Source organism: Fukomys damarensis, unplaced genomic scaffold, assembly GCF_012274545.1.
Source record: "Fukomys damarensis isolate Sample0158 unplaced genomic scaffold, DMR_v1.0_HiC HiC_scaffold_25, whole genome shotgun sequence".
Classification (NCBI taxonomy): domain Eukaryota; kingdom Metazoa; phylum Chordata; class Mammalia; order Rodentia; family Bathyergidae; genus Fukomys; species Fukomys damarensis.
Window position 1 is genome coordinate 26612247 of NW_022900937.1, and position 15707 is coordinate 26627953.

Genomic DNA, 15707 nt, shown 5'->3' on the forward strand with positions numbered 1-15707 from the left:
TTGAGTTTATTGGTACATTTTAGGTATACCAGTACAGTTACATTCATTATTTGGATCTTGTACCTTTACATGACAGGTCTTGGTTCTTATTTTTTCCCCTTGTCCCTGCCTCCCTTCACTCCCCTCCTCCCCTCCCCATTTACAAACACTTTATTTCCATTTTTTCATTTTCTCATATTTTTTCTTTTCACTTACTCCCTTTGCCCTACCCTTCCCACTTTCCCTACACCTTTAGCCCTTTTCTTTCTATTTCACATTATTAATTATCTCATTAGGATCTGGTGTACTCTTATAGTTTTTCACACCAGAGAAACAATTCAGTACTTACACATGTTCCAGACGTTTTAAAATGCCCCCAATTTAGTGTCAACTGGGCCATTTCCCATGCTCATTTTTAGTCATTCCCACCTGTCCTATTTCCCTCTTAGGATGAGACATCTTAGCTAAGCTGTCAGACACTCTGACCATCCCTGGGACACAGCCAGTGCGTATAGCTGCTTTGGTCTTTCCCCAAACTCACCAAGGCTCTCATCACCTCCCCTCACCTTAACTTGAGTCTGGGACACTTTTACCCAGTCCTTGGCCTCATCTTAACAATTCCTTAACATCCACTTAAAGCCTGATCACCCTTACTCTGCCCATGTGACATCCCTGATCCAGTTTTGAGGGGATTACAGTGTGTTATTTCTTGGCTATTATGGTCTATTAATTCCTGTCATTTTACCTTACAATATCCCCATCCTCCCAGTATGGAAGGCAAATGCCTCTCATAGCCTGGTACAAGATCTCTTCATCATTAATCAAATTGTCCTCCTCATACACCCTGTTGTACCAAACCCCTACACACTTAGGCTATAGAAACTGAGAATTTTGTGTTTTACTTCCTGTATCACCAGTCTTCCATATACTGTCTTGGGTGGCATGCTCTCCCCAAGTTTGATGATTTGTGTTATTCATTGTATTTTCCTAATGTTTATTTGCCTGGATTCTGTGGAGGTTAATTCTAGGTGTTAACTTGGCTAGGTCAAGTGTACCCAATATTTGATTAAAACTAGTCTAGATGGGAAAGGTATTTATTCAGAAGTGCTTCACATTTAAATCAACAGACTTTGTAAAAGGTAGAATATCATCCACGGTTATGGATGGGGCTCATCTAATCCCTTGAATTCCTTTACAGAAAATAACTGGAGGCCCTTCTAGTGGGAGGGTTCTACCTCCAAAGGGAACCTTGGATGGCCTTGAATGGTCACATCAGCTCTGCTCTGTGTTTCCAGCCTACAGTCAGTCCTGCATATTTTGGACTTTCATTCCCACAGTTGCTTGAGTTTATTTCTTAAAATTTCTCTGAGCTCCACAATACCATCTTGAAGAAATGACAAGACAGAAGTGCTAATTAGCTGATTTAATCAGGACATATTTTGTCTGTGTATATAATACAATATCCCATAATATGTATAATTATTATGTGTTAAATTAAAGAAAAATAAAATAATGTGTCAAAAGAACTTTCAAGGGGCTAGAAAGTTTTTAAAAAATAGAATGGAATATAAAGGTCAGTTATATGCCTATTTGATTTCCTCACTAAAGCCAGCAAAATTGCCTTATAATTATGTCAGTTGACCTTTCAAGTCAATTTATGTTGTTAATTACCACCCTAACTCTGATTTGATTCAAGCACAAAAATAGTGGGTGGTCATTTAATTAGAGCATTCTCTACATTTCCAGATTTTGTTGGTTAAAATACTCACTTTAACATGGATTAAAATACCTACTTTATCTATCTATCTATCTATCTATCTATCTATCTATCTATCTATCTTCTCTTTCCATATCATCTGTATCGATGACTATGCCTATTTTATATCCATATTTAATTTCTTTATAGCTATCTATGTATACTCTAACTATATCTAAATCTCTATTTTTTACCTGTATACATATTTATATTACAGCCACGTCTACACCTAAACTACATCTGTATCTCCATTACCTATGTCTCTCTGTGTCCATATCCATATATCTAGTCCAGCTGTACCTATGCTTACATCTGTTTTTTCTTCTGCACCTGCATCTTATCATCTGTACTCATGTACGTGAGTTGGTTTTCAGGTAACTTTGTAATACAGATTCTTTGATGTTAGATACTCTGGTAATTCTATTTCTTTTTATACAATACACTATCATTGTGATCTTTTACCTTTACATTATCTTGGTTCTTATTTTCCCCATTCCCTCCCTTCATCCACTCCACCCTCTCCTGTTTACAAATACATGTTTCCATGCTTTTTCTTTTCACATATTTTTTCTTTTCCTTTTTTCCCTTTCCCCTACCCCTCCCAATTCCTCTACTCTTTTAGACCTTTCCTTCCTATTACATAAAATCAATTATACATTTTGATCCTTATTTACACTTTTAGTTTTTCACACCAGAGAAACTATTCAGTATTTACAGATGTGTGACTTATTAATTTCTCTTAGAATACAGCCTCAATGTGTGACCACTTAGCTATAAATATCTCTAGTTTCTCGTTCTTTATGGCTGAGTAGTACTCAATTTTATATATTAAAAATCTTTTTTATTCAGTCTCTAGTTGCTGGACAATTGGACTGTTTCCAAATTTTAGCTATTATAAAATGTACCGCTATAAACATGGGTGAGCATATTTTAGTGTGGTATGATTCTTTTAATTCTTTTGGGGAAGATACCCAGCAGAGGAATAGTTGAGTCAAATGGGACTTCTAATTCTAGTTGTTTGAGATATCTTCATATTGATTTCCACAGTGGTTGCACCAGTGGTTGCCTTCCCACCAACAATGAAGAAGTGTTCCTACCTCCCCACAACCCTACCAGCATTTGTTATTGGTTGATTTCTTGAGAGAAGCCATTCTTACCAGGGTGAGATGGAATCTCAGTGTTGTTTTCGTCTGCATTGCTCAAATGACCAGTGATATTCAACATTTTTTCATATTATCATTTGCTGCTTTTACTTCTTTGTCTGAGAAATGTCTGTTCGTTTCAGATGCCCATTTTTGAATTGGATCTTTACATTTGGGGGTGTTGATTTTTTGAGTTATTTATATATTTTAGATAGTAGAGCTTTGAGGAATGGCTGGTGAAATTTTTCCCACATTGTATTGCTTGTGTTAATTCCTGTGCTACTGAGGATTCACTCACAAAGTCTTTTCCTATGCTGATATCTTGAAGAGTTCTACCTAACTTATCTTCCAGCAAGTTTGGTGTTTGTTTTAATATTTATATCTTTAATCCACTTGGATTTTAGTTTAGTGCATGGTGAAAGATAGGGGTCTAGCTTTAATTTTTGCTAAGTTGAAAAACAGTTTTTTTCAACACCATTTATTGAAGAGGCTATCTTCCTCCAGTGAGGGTGTTTGGCTCTTTTGTCAAAGATGAGGTAGCTAAGTGTGTCAGGAGTTGTTTCTGCATCTTCTAATCTGTTCCATTGATCCTCAGGTGTATTTATTTGCCAGTACCATGCAGTTTTTATCACAATGGCTTTGTAGTAAATTTACTAACAAAGAAAAGGTCCTGATGACTTCAGTGATGAATTCTGCAAGACATTTAGAGAACTATTGTCAGTACTCTTTAAGCTTTTCAATGAAATTGAAAGGGAAGCAATAATTCCAAACTCATTCCTGGAAGCAAGTGTTCCTTTGATTCCAAAACTAGGGCAAGTTCCAACCAAAAAGGAGAACTACAGGCCAATTTCCCTAATGAAGACAGAATGAACACAAAAATCCTCAATAAGATACTGGCAAACAGAATACAGAGGGTCATCAAGAAGATTATTCACCCTGACCATGTTGGATCTTTCCCAGGAATGCAATGGTGGTTCAACATATGTAAGTCAATAAATGTAATATACTATATTAACAGAGTCAAGTACAAAAACCATATGATCATCTCAATAGATGCAGAAAAAGCATTTGACAAAATTCAATACCCATTAATTATAAAAACCATACAGAAAATTGGAATAGATGATCTTTATCTCAACTTGATGAAAGCTATCTATGAAAAGACAACAGCCAATGTCATACTAAATAGTCAAAAACTGAACTCCTTCATGCTAAAATCAGGAATAAGACAAGCATGTCCACTATTGTCACTTATGTTCAATAAACTTTTGGAGACAGCCACAGCAATTAAACAAGATAAAGAAATAAAAGGAATAAAAATAGGAAAGGAAGAAGTTAAGCTGTCATTATTTGCTGATGATATGATACTCTACATAGAGACCAAAAAACTCCACAAAAAGACTTCTCGACTTAATTGACAGATTCAGTAAAGTAGCTGGATACAAGGTAAATATTCAAAAATCAATAGCCTTCTTGTACACAACAGACTAACTCAGAGTGAAATTAGGGAAACAATCTCTTTCACAATAGCATTTAAAAAATGAAATATCTAGGAATAAATCTAACAAAGGAATCAAAAGACCTCTACATTGAGAACTACAGCACTCTGAAAATAGAGATTGAAGAGGTTATAAGAAAATGGGAGACATCCCTTGTTGCTGAAGAATCAATATAGTGAAAATGGCCATACTTTCAAAACTGCTATAAAGATTCAACACAATCCCTATTGAAATCCCAACAGTATATTTCACAGAACTAGAGAAAACTATCCAAAAACTCATTTGGAATCAGAAGAGACCTAGAATAGGAAAAGCAATTGTAGGCATCAGAGACATGGCATGGGGTATCACAATCCCCAACTTGAAACTATAGTACAAAGTCATTCTATTTCTTGTTGCACTCACATTATTTATTCTGGCTTTATCTTTAAAGGTATTCCATTGTTTTCCTCTGAGAGGAAAACTGGCACTCCTACTTTCTGAAGGTCTTGGCCTTGGTATTGTTCCCAGGAAGTGCTTATTCCCCTCAAGAAAATATATGTGTTTACCATAATTTCCACTGGTTCCATTGTTCATATGTATCACTGCTCTCTCTAATCTGCTTTTTGTCCTTCGGATGACAGCAGAAATCTATCGCTTCTCTTTTACTCCTCTAATTTTATTTGAGGTTTTGTATACCTTCCAGAATAAACTCAGCCATTTCAGACCAAACCATGGCCCATCAAGAGACAGAGTCCCTAGCTGGAAACCTATGGGCCTGGAAGCTCTTCCTGCTGGACATCATGACCTGGTTTCTGCAATGGAAATGACTCTCAGCTGGAGCCTGCAGGACTGGACACCCTCCTGCTGGAGCTTGGCTTCTGCCTGGGTCCTAGGAGCCCTTAGTCTATAACTAGGTGGAGATGGCTGGATGGGCTCAGCCCTCTCCCCAAAACATTAGGAGATGGGATGCTGGGGCCCAGGCAGGTGGTGGGTGGTGACTCCACGATTTCAGAGCAGCCTGTCAAGCCCTTGATTTGGCTGTGCAATGCCCTGTTTTTTTTTTTTTCCCACCACAGGTAAAACCACATTTCTACCCTGAGTGGCTGCTGAGAGGAAGGTGTCACATGACCAGACAGTTGACATGGGTGAGCTGTGAAGCATGGCATTGGCCTCTGCCCCAGCCTGTGTGACAGACCGAGTTACAGCCTGTGGCTTCAATGCGAGGAAGGGCACAAACCACAGTCCTGTGGAAACCATGGGCCACCTGGCAGTCACATGTCCGGTGGGGAAGGTTGCTGTAATGGGCAGGAGTCAACTGACACATATGTAACCTGAAAGGGGAAGTCATGTTAGAAGGCAGAGTCCCATCCCTCTATGGAAGAAGTGGTGAAAGCATTGAGCTCAGCATGACACATCTGTGGGTGATATGCAAGGATTTGGTCCTGCCAGGAGAAAGAGGAGCAGGATGGGGGTCACACATATCACTTCATTTTTTGGTGTTTTACAAACAGATTTCCTAGACAGAACAAAAGGACAAATACAGACCCCCTAGCCCAACCAGGCAGCCACCATCCTCGAGGAAGATTATGGTTATGGGCCTTGGTGCCCAACATCCCCTCCAACCTCTCCCTGGAGGCTTATGAATGGGGATCTAGCACAAATGCAAATGCTGCATCTGTGGTGCGAGTGTCACTGCTCTGTTGACTGAACAACCCACCAGGATGGTGACCTAGTGCCAATAATAAATTAGAGGGATAAAGTTTAATGAAAGGAAGATACTGTATTTGAAAAGAGAGAAAGGAGAGAGAAAGGAGAAGATAGATGGCTACCCTGATAAGAAAATATCAGGGTAGGGGGCTCCAGAAAGATGGAGGACCCATGGGACCTTTTTCTCAACTATTTTTATGGGGAGAGGGAGTGAGTGACTCTTTCTCTTCCACCCAGAACTTTCCATAATGGGATTGGATTCTGGGTACCTTTGTCTAGTATCATTTCTTCCATTTGGTCATGATTTCATGTCCAGTAGTTTTTGTTTTATTTATCTTAGGTGCCCTGATATTTGGCACATATGTTTATAATTTTTATCTCTTCCTATTTGATTGTTCCATTTACTCATATGTAGTGACCATATCTGTCTGTCTGAGAAGTTTTCACTTGAAATTGACTTGTCTGAGAATAAAATTGCAACCTCTGATTGTTCTCGGGGTCTTGGTGCATGTAATAATATTTTCCATCATTTGATTTTTAGTCATGATTTTTTAAATTAAATAAGTCTCCGGAATGCAGGAAACTATTGAGTTCTTTTTTTTTTGATCCAGTCTACCAATCTGTGTCTTTTAATTCAAGAATTGAAGCCATTTACATTGAGAATTATTACTGAGAGGTAGTGACTTTTTCCTGTCATTCCATTCTTTTTCTATTGTTGACTTGTTCATTTATTGCTTTTTGTCACTGCTTGCATTGCTCAATGTATTCATATCTGATTTTTTGGCTTTATTTATTTATTTATTTTTTCATTCATTAATTATATCAGTTCATTTTAGGTATTCAATATACTGATATTTATTATTGCAAATTTGTATCTTTACATAATATGTCTTCATTCTAATATTTTCCCATTCCCTTGCCCTCCCTTCAACCCCTACACCTCCCTATGTACAAAGATTTTGTTTACACTTTTTCCTTTTCTCATATTTATTCCTTTCCCTTATATCCTTTCCCCTACTTCTCCAACTTCCCCTCCCATTTGGACCTTTTCTTCCTATTTCACATTATCTTTTATTCATTTTGATCCTTATTTATACTTTCAGTTTCTCACACCAGAGACTATTTGGTATTTATTCATATGTGTCCTATTTATTTCACTTAAGAGTGTCACCTCAGTGTGCACCAATTTAGCATAAATGTCTCTAGTTTCTCATTCTTTATGGCTGAGTAGTACTCCATTTTATATTAAAAAAAATCTTTGGCCAGGGATTTAGCTCAGTGGTTCTGCCGCCTGCTTTGCAAGCACAAGGACCCAAGTTCGATCACTGGTATAAAAAAATATTTATCTGGTCTCCAGCTGATGGGCAATTGAGCTGTTTCCAAGTTTTAGCTATTATAAACTGTGCCATTATGAACATAGCTGCACATATATCACCGTGGTATGAGTCTTTTAATTCTTTTGGGAAGGTACCCAGCAGGGGTATAGCTGGGTCAAAGGGGATCTCTAATCCTAGTTTTTTGGGGGTTATCTCCATACTGATTTCCACAGTGGTTACACCAGTCTAAGTCCCATGAACAGTGGAGAAGTGCTCCTTTTTTTCCCACATCTCTGCCAGCATTTGTTATTGGTTGATTTCTTGATAGCAGCCATTCTTTCTGGGGCAAGGTGAAATCTCAGTATTGTTTTCATTTGCATCTCTTGAATGACCAGTGATGTTGAACATTTTTTCCATATGTGTATTTGATATTTCTACTTCTTTGTCTGAGCAATGGCTGTTTATTTCAGATGCTCGTATTTGGATTGTGTCTTTAAATTTGGGAGGTCTGATTTTTTAAAGATCTTTATATATTCTGGATAGTAGACCTTTGTCTGAGGAACAGCTGGTAAAAAATTTTCCCCACATTGTGGATTGTCTTTTCATACTGTTGGTGGTTTCTCTTTCTCTGCAGAAGCTTTTTCATAAAATGAGATCCTACCTGTTGATTCTTTCTGGTATTCCACATGCAACTGAGATTCTGTTCATGACATCTTTTTTCCACACCAACGTCTTCTCGAGTTCTACCTAAACTCTCTTCCAGCTGGTTTAGTGTTTCTGTTTTAATAGTTATATCTTTAATCCATTTTGCTTTTAGTCTCATGCATGGTGAGAGATATAGGTCTACTATTAATCATTGGCAAATTGAAACACAGTTTTTCCAGCACCATTTATTAAAGAGGCTATCTTTTCCCCAGTAAGGGTGTTTGGCTCCTTTGTCAGATGAGATGGCGGTGTATTTCTGGAGTTGTTTCTGCACCTTCTAATCTGTTCCACTGGACCTCAGGTCTGTTTCTTTTCCAGTAGCATGCTGTTTTTATCATAGTGGCTTTGTAGTATAGTTTCAAGTTCTGAATTGTGATACCCCCTGTCTTGTCTTTGTTGCTTAGAATAGCTTTAGCTATTCTAGGCCTCTTTTTATTCCAAATGAAGATTTGGATTGTTTTCTCAAGGTTTGTGAAGTATGTTGTTGGAATTTCAATTAGGATTGCACTGAATCTCTACAGCAGTTTTGGAAGTATGGCCATTTTCACTATGTTGGTTCTTCCTACCCAGGAATAAGGGGTGTCTTTCAATTTTCTGGTATTCTCTTTGATCTCCTTTTTCAGAGTGCTATACTTTTCAGAGTAGAGGTCTTTGTTTTCTGTCATTAGGTTGATTCCTAGGTATTTCAACTTTCTAAATGCTACTGTGAAAGGAATTGTTTGCCCCATTTCTCTCTCAGTGAGTCTGTTTTTCATGTATAGAAAAGCTATTGATTTTTGTGTGTTGACCTTGTATCCGGCTACTTTACTGAATTTGGTTATTAAGTCTAGAAGATTTTGGTGGAGTTCTTGGGGTCTTCTATATACAGTAACATGGCATCTGCAAATAAGGACAATTTGATTTCATTTACTATCTTTATTCCTTTTATTTCTTTCTCTTGTCTAATTGCTGTGGCTAATGTTTCCAAAACTGTATTGAAGAGTTGTGATAGTGGACGTCATTGTCTTATTCCTGATTTTAGCATGAAGGATTTCAGTTTTTGACCACTGAGGCCATATTGACTGTTGGCTTTTCATAGATGGCTTTTATCAGTTTGAGGTTGAAATCATCTATTGTTGGAGTCCTATATACCTCATTGTCTAGTTGACTCTTACATGCCTCACTTATCTGTATGTTGATTTCTTTCCCCCTGTCTGGGAAGTTTTCTGCCATTAGTTATGTGAAGTGTTTTTTTTTTTTGACTGGGGATCAAACTCAGGACCTTGTGCTTGCAAGGAAAGTGATGGAATCACTAAGCTAAATCCCTGGCCTGAAGTTTGTTTGTTTGTTTGTATTTTTATGTCATTTGCACTCTCTCTTGTTCCTTCATTGGCTCTGATCAGTGTTATGCTGTTATTCTTTACATCATCTATCACCTGCTGGATTAATTTCTCATGGTTCCTTAGTATTTTTAAGAAATTTTTCTTTTCCTTATCTCTAATTACAATCCTGTCTTCTGTATCTGATATTCTGCCCTTAGATCGGCTCATTCTGCTGCATAAACTTTCAGTGGAGTTTTTAAACTTCTTGATGTCTTTTTGCATCTGTTTTACGGATTCCATGTGTTTCCTATGCTGGGATTCCATCATTTTCCTCAGCTCCTATATTTTTTATATATGTCTGCTTTAGAGTTATTAATCATGTCTGGAACCATGGGCACAACCTCTGTTGTTATCTGAGAAATTATTTCTGATTTCATTTTTTCCAGATCCTCTTTTGTTGCCAGTTCAGGGAGTCCAGGTGGTTGTTGTTACAACTCCTTGACCCTTGGAGTTGCCTTAGGTGATCTGGAAGTCTGGTTTTGAGACTTGTTTACATGTCTTCTCATTTCAACAGATGTAGCCTACTGTGCCTTTGTTGAGGCAAATTTTTGCTTGTCTATTTGGGTTCATTCTCAGCAAGCCACCGAGCAGTCTTTTCTCTGCTGTTCCCCAGTATATCAGTTACTGAGTTCCGAATGGTGGTCTTTTGGATCCCCGCACTTCCCTGTTGTCCCAGTGGGTTCTGGCTGGGGCCTGTGCACACTTGTGATGATATCTGAGCATGCTCCTGGCTAGGGCCTGCCCACCTGCATAGCTCTTGTCTGGGAGGGACTTTGGCTTGGAGCTGTGCACCTGAGTCACTGATTTCTGAGTAGGCTTCTAGTTGGGGTGTGAGTTAACTTACCAGTGGTATCTGGGTGGGTCTCTGGCTGTTGCCTGAGTGCCTGCTTAGCTGTTTTCCAGGTGGTCCTTTGGCTGGGCCCTGTGGGCCCAAGCTGCTGATGTCTGGTAAGGCCCTGGCTGAGACCTGTGTGCACCCATGCTGCTTTGGTCCATGTAGGCTTCTCCCTAGGATCTCTTTTTTGGCTTTGCTGGCTAACTTTCTCTGTCTAGAATATTTTTGAAGTGCTGATTTAGTGTTCATATATCTTTTATGGTGTTCTTTCTTGTGATATGTCCTTATTTCTCCATTAGTTTGGCAGTTCTGCAGAATATATTAGTCTGGGTTAGAAGTTTTCTTTTAGGGCTTAAAATACTTCACTCTAAGATATCCTGGCCTTTAAACACTGTTTTAAATGTGCAGTAATCCTAAAGAGTTTACCTTTATAAGTGATGTTTTGCTTTTCTTTGATGGCTTTTAAGTATCTGTCTTTGTGTTGGACTTCTGGGATTTTGACTACAATGTTTTGGGGGAGCTTTTCTTATTGTGGTTATTTGATGTTTTGTAATTCTCACATACCTGTATGTTGAATTCTTCCTCCATCCTTTGAAAATTTTCTGCTCTGATTTCTGCAAATATATTTTTATTACCTGTGTTTTATCCTCTAATTTTTCTGTAACTCCAATTAGCCTTAGGACAGTCTTCATAAGGTAATATATTATCTGTTGGATAAATGTTTTTTGCTCTTTAATAATTTTTAAGGGTTCTCTGTAAATAATCAAGTATTTCCATTTTTACTTGTCTTCTGAGACTCTGTCTTCACATCAGTCATTTCTGCTATTTATAAATTCAATATAATTATTTGTCTCTTTGATTTCTATTTAGCACGTTTATGGAATCTGTGTTTCGATAAAATTTTCATTCATATTTTGAACCATTTTGGTCAACTCTTCTAAATTTTTGTTTGTTTTTCCCAGTAACTCTATTGGTCAGTTTATTTGATAGTTTCGTGATCATTTGGGTCATATCTTTTTAGAACTCACCAAGTTTCTTTGCTTTTTCCTTAATCATTGCACACAGCTCAGTTTTCTAGTGTTTGCTTTCCTCTTCATTAGTGCTCCTTGGGTCTGCTTTGGAAGTGTTGGAATCCTTTGGAAGGATTTGGTTGCCTTGTTTTGTCATGTTCTTTTGTATGCTGAAGGTCAAATTCAATAAAGAGAATGTTGTTGATGTATTTATCTCTTTAGGATCTGTTTTCTACTGATGTGTTCCTGGATTTATTTATCAAGAGGTATTGTTTACCTCTGAAACATATTCGATTTAATTGGGTTGGACTCCACCACTCTTTTGTAAGAAGAAAAATTCTACTGTTTATAATAATGTTGACAGATCTAAAGCATCAATCATAAACATTAAAATTTGTTTCAGTAGTTTCATCCTTTATTCAGTACCCATCAACCACTATATTATACTGCTTCTTGTCATTCTGGTATGTAGAGGGTGGGAGGAAGCAAGAGAAAAGGAAAAAGGAATATTAGGGGAAAGAGTGGAAGGTAAGAGAAATGTCAATAGGTGAAGAAGAGACAGGAGGTCAGACTGTTGAAATTACTTTTATAGCTGGGGTAAAGGGCCACTTTTGAAGGAGTTTGAGACAGTATTTGTGTATGCAGTGGAGGTATGCAGATGGAAATGTATTTAGAGATTGAGGGAGGTTGTGAGATTGTTGGAAACTGTTAATATATTTGTAGGTACTTTTGTTTGGATCCTCTAAGTCTAGTTGTGTTAAGGATTACTCTGACATGACCTTGAATGATGCTATTTATAGCACTGGTTAATTCATATTCTCTACTGCACTTGTATGGCTCTATTATATTTATACCATTAGACAGGTAGAGAGGAGTTGGGGGGCAAGGAGGCAAGACTAGAGAAGAGAAAATAAGAATAGTGTGTAGCAGACATCCCTGCCCAGTATTAGTGGGCTATGAGTGGCACCTACTTCTTTCTTTCCATATTCAGCTATATTGTTTTATATCAGGAGTCAGACCAAAGCTCTACGTGACTCAAATGGGCATGTCAGATGGTGGACTGGGCAAGTGTAGCCCCTCCCTTAGTGGCTGCCATGGAAACCTGAGCCCTGGTTTGTCAAGTGGCAGGGCTCTGCTGAGTTACGTGCAGCTGAAATCAGAATGATCTCAGTTAAAATCCTTTCCCCTGAATTATGGCTTCTCACTGTTGCTTTTCACCAATGGGTTGCATGTTAATTGCACCTAATCCCAGGCTGCTTTGTTCTATCTAAGCAAGATAAACAGTGTTTACTCCCTAACAGCCCTGCCTGGTGCCATCATGCCAGGTGTTTGGCAGTATCTCACTGGATGCCTTCAAAATATATCCTACTCCCTATTCCTTCCACAATTGTACTCAATAAATACTGGATGTACTTGGGGGGCCTTTGTCTTTGCTGCTATCAACAGCACTGACCAGGACCCAAAACTCAGCTTTTCCACTCTAAGTCTCGTTTCTGTCTGTTCTTGAATTTGTCTTGTGCTGTGGCAGCTCATGGGCCAGGATCCATGGTAGAGGTCCTGGTAACATCCTGTTCCCCATTCCCTACATAGAGATAAAGGGAGTAAAAAATAGAAGAGAAGAATCACTAAAAGAAACAGCAAGTTAAAGGGGGGAAGCCTTGAAGAAAAACAATATCAATAAAAAAGGAAGAAAATAAAAACAAAAAACAAAGATGACCTGAATCAAAGAAGCAAGGAAACATCAATTACATAAACAAAACATGAAAATAAGAATAAAAATTAAATCCCTCACGCAATTGTATCATTCACCTGGAGCATTCACACAGCTTCCTCTACACTGGCATCACAATCTGATCTCAAGCAGCCATGCAATTTCCCCTGGGGAACACTCAATTGCCTGACCAAAGATGTGAGGGTGGATGCTCCCTCTGAACATGTATCCTAGTTGTGAGCTCTGGGTGTGACCCACAGCATGCTTCTGGGATCCAACTGTCTTCATCGATTCTGGGGGTAGATATGTCTTCCCTCTACTGGATTTCCTTGCCTAATATATGGTCTAAAGGCCCCTGGCCCAGGTGTTGTTCAGCATCTCTCTGCCCTCAGATGTCCATCTGTCTCAGTCCTACCTAAAAACTTTGTGCCATCCTCAGGTTCAGCTGAGGACCCCCTTTTGCCATTGTAGGGTGGTGGGTGGGGACTTACTCCATCTCAGGCTTTTCCAGTGTTTGGAGAGACAATGGGAGAGTACCTGCTCAGTTCTGGCTCTACAAAATGGCCCTCTGATCTTGGTGCCAGACTCAGTTTCTCTCCCAGATTACTACTCCTCTTTCTACTATACTCTTGCTGCCACCTCATATCTCCCTGCCTGCTATAGTCCCCAGTGAGGATATGCTGGAGGCTCCCTGTGGGAACCTTCTGGCAGTCATGGGTCACATGCTGGATATTCCATAAACAGTCCTCCAGTTCTATGTGAGGAAATAGGTGACCTTTTTCCTGTGTCAGACAAGCTTTTCCTCTTCATACAGTCCTACCACTCACCAACACTAGAGCCTATTGTTTGCAATGTGTGGGTATCTTGTGCTTTCAGCTTTGTTATGGCTTGTATCTAGAGGTCATCTCAAAGTCTTATGCTGTCATAGGTAGGATTTTACAGAGATGGCTGGACCTATGGTATGTGATGCTGGGACTAAGGATGTGATATTGGTATTAAGGATGTGCTGCTGGGATTAAGGGTGCCCCATCCTGGATGTAGGTGGCACCAATCAATAGGCTTATAAACTGAATAGAATATAAAGGCTGCTTCTTTGCTTGCTGCTTTTACTGCCTCCTGTCTTCCATGCCATAAACTGTTGTTTCTTCTCGGTGATGCCACCCTGCCTTGGAGCCAGCTGACCAGAGACTGAAGTCTCTAAAAACTGTGTGCTAAATAAAGCATTCCACCTTTAAGCCTGGGTGTTGAGCATTTTGTTTCAGCAATGAGAAAAGTAACTAAAACAAGCTTCTTTGGCTGTGCCTCACTTGCAGTGCCTGATAGGGAGGTTAGAGTGCTTTTGAATCTAGTCTATCAGTCAGGCCGTCCCTGGAGGGCTGGCTCCTTCCCTCAATCTGGTCCTCTCCCAAGATGGTGCATGGGATACTGTGATGCAGTTTCCCCTCACACAGTCCTAAACACTGGATTTTAGTCTACCTAGATTTTCTTTCCCTTTGTCTTCCCCATCTGACTTTATTATTTGGCCCTGCCTCAGGGTACAGGCTTTCCTGCAGGAGTGATTCAGAGACACTCATACTTGCTGTTGCTCTCTGGGTAGCATCTTCGCTTCTCTGACTGGCAAAGTGTGTGGGGAGATCACAGGGTGTGTCATGGGCTGCCCGGCATGATGGACATCACACTGAGGTGGCTCTGTGTCCATGGGGATGTGGTGGCTCTCTGGAGGGGAGTTAGAGCCTGCAGGATCAGCTTTGGGATGATGGAGTATGAAGAAGAGGAAGTGAACTAAGCATTGCTCAGGTGTTTGGTTGTCAGGCTCTTTCCTCAGTGGCAGCCCCCACCTTGCTTTCCTCTCATAGAGACACTCATGACCACACTCAGGACCATCCATCACTCATGTCTGCAGAGTTCCCAGAGGTGCAGGTTCTTGTGTTGGTAGGAAAATGCCCTTGGGAACTGTGGTTCAGCTGACCTCATATGTTCACTTTGGGTGTCAGGATTTGATGTGTTCTTGTCCTCTGTGCCAGCACTTGGATGTGAGCCCTTCCAAAAGTCAGAGACACAACTGGAATTGGCCAGAGGTTACTGGGAGTCCAGACCAGATGAGCTCACGAAGGGACACACTGAGAGGACAGCCAGTGAGGGGCCTGGGTGGTATATAGTAGCCAGTACCTTAGGACTGCTAACCCTGGCAGGACCTTGCCAGCCAACATGAATCCCTCCCCTGATCACCACTATGTATCATCTGGCCAAATGATGAACAGACGCAGGTCCGACCCAGGCTCTGTGATTGGTAGCCAGGAGATGCTGCCCAATGTCTTAAACTGTCTGTGCTGCTACAACAGAATGTCTTAAAGGGAGCAGCTTATAAACAACAGTGTGGATTTGGCCTCACTCAGGAGGCTAGAAGTATGGGAACCAAGGCCCCAGCAGACTGGTTGTCTGGTGAGGACCTCCTCCTTATCCATGGATGACACCTTGTCACCGTCCTCTCACAGTTGGAGGATGCAGGGTTGTTCTGAGGCTTCTTCCCCATTAAGAGGCCTCCTTCATCATGAGGCCTCCACCTCATGACCAGGAATTCCCAGAGGCCTCCTCTGGGATACCATACCCGGGGACAGGTTTCAGAAGGAGTTTGGGATCACAGACTCCAGGCACACAGAGCACAGCAGAGGGTGATATTAGTCAGGATATTCTGAGTTCTGCA

General features: G+C 40.0%; 1 gene segment (V, D, J or C); it reads right to left on the minus strand.

Annotated features, from left to right (window-relative positions):
• The window catches only part of LOC104859009, a 71756-nt gene that overhangs the window by 27920 nt on the left and 28129 nt on the right, over window positions 1-15707 (minus strand).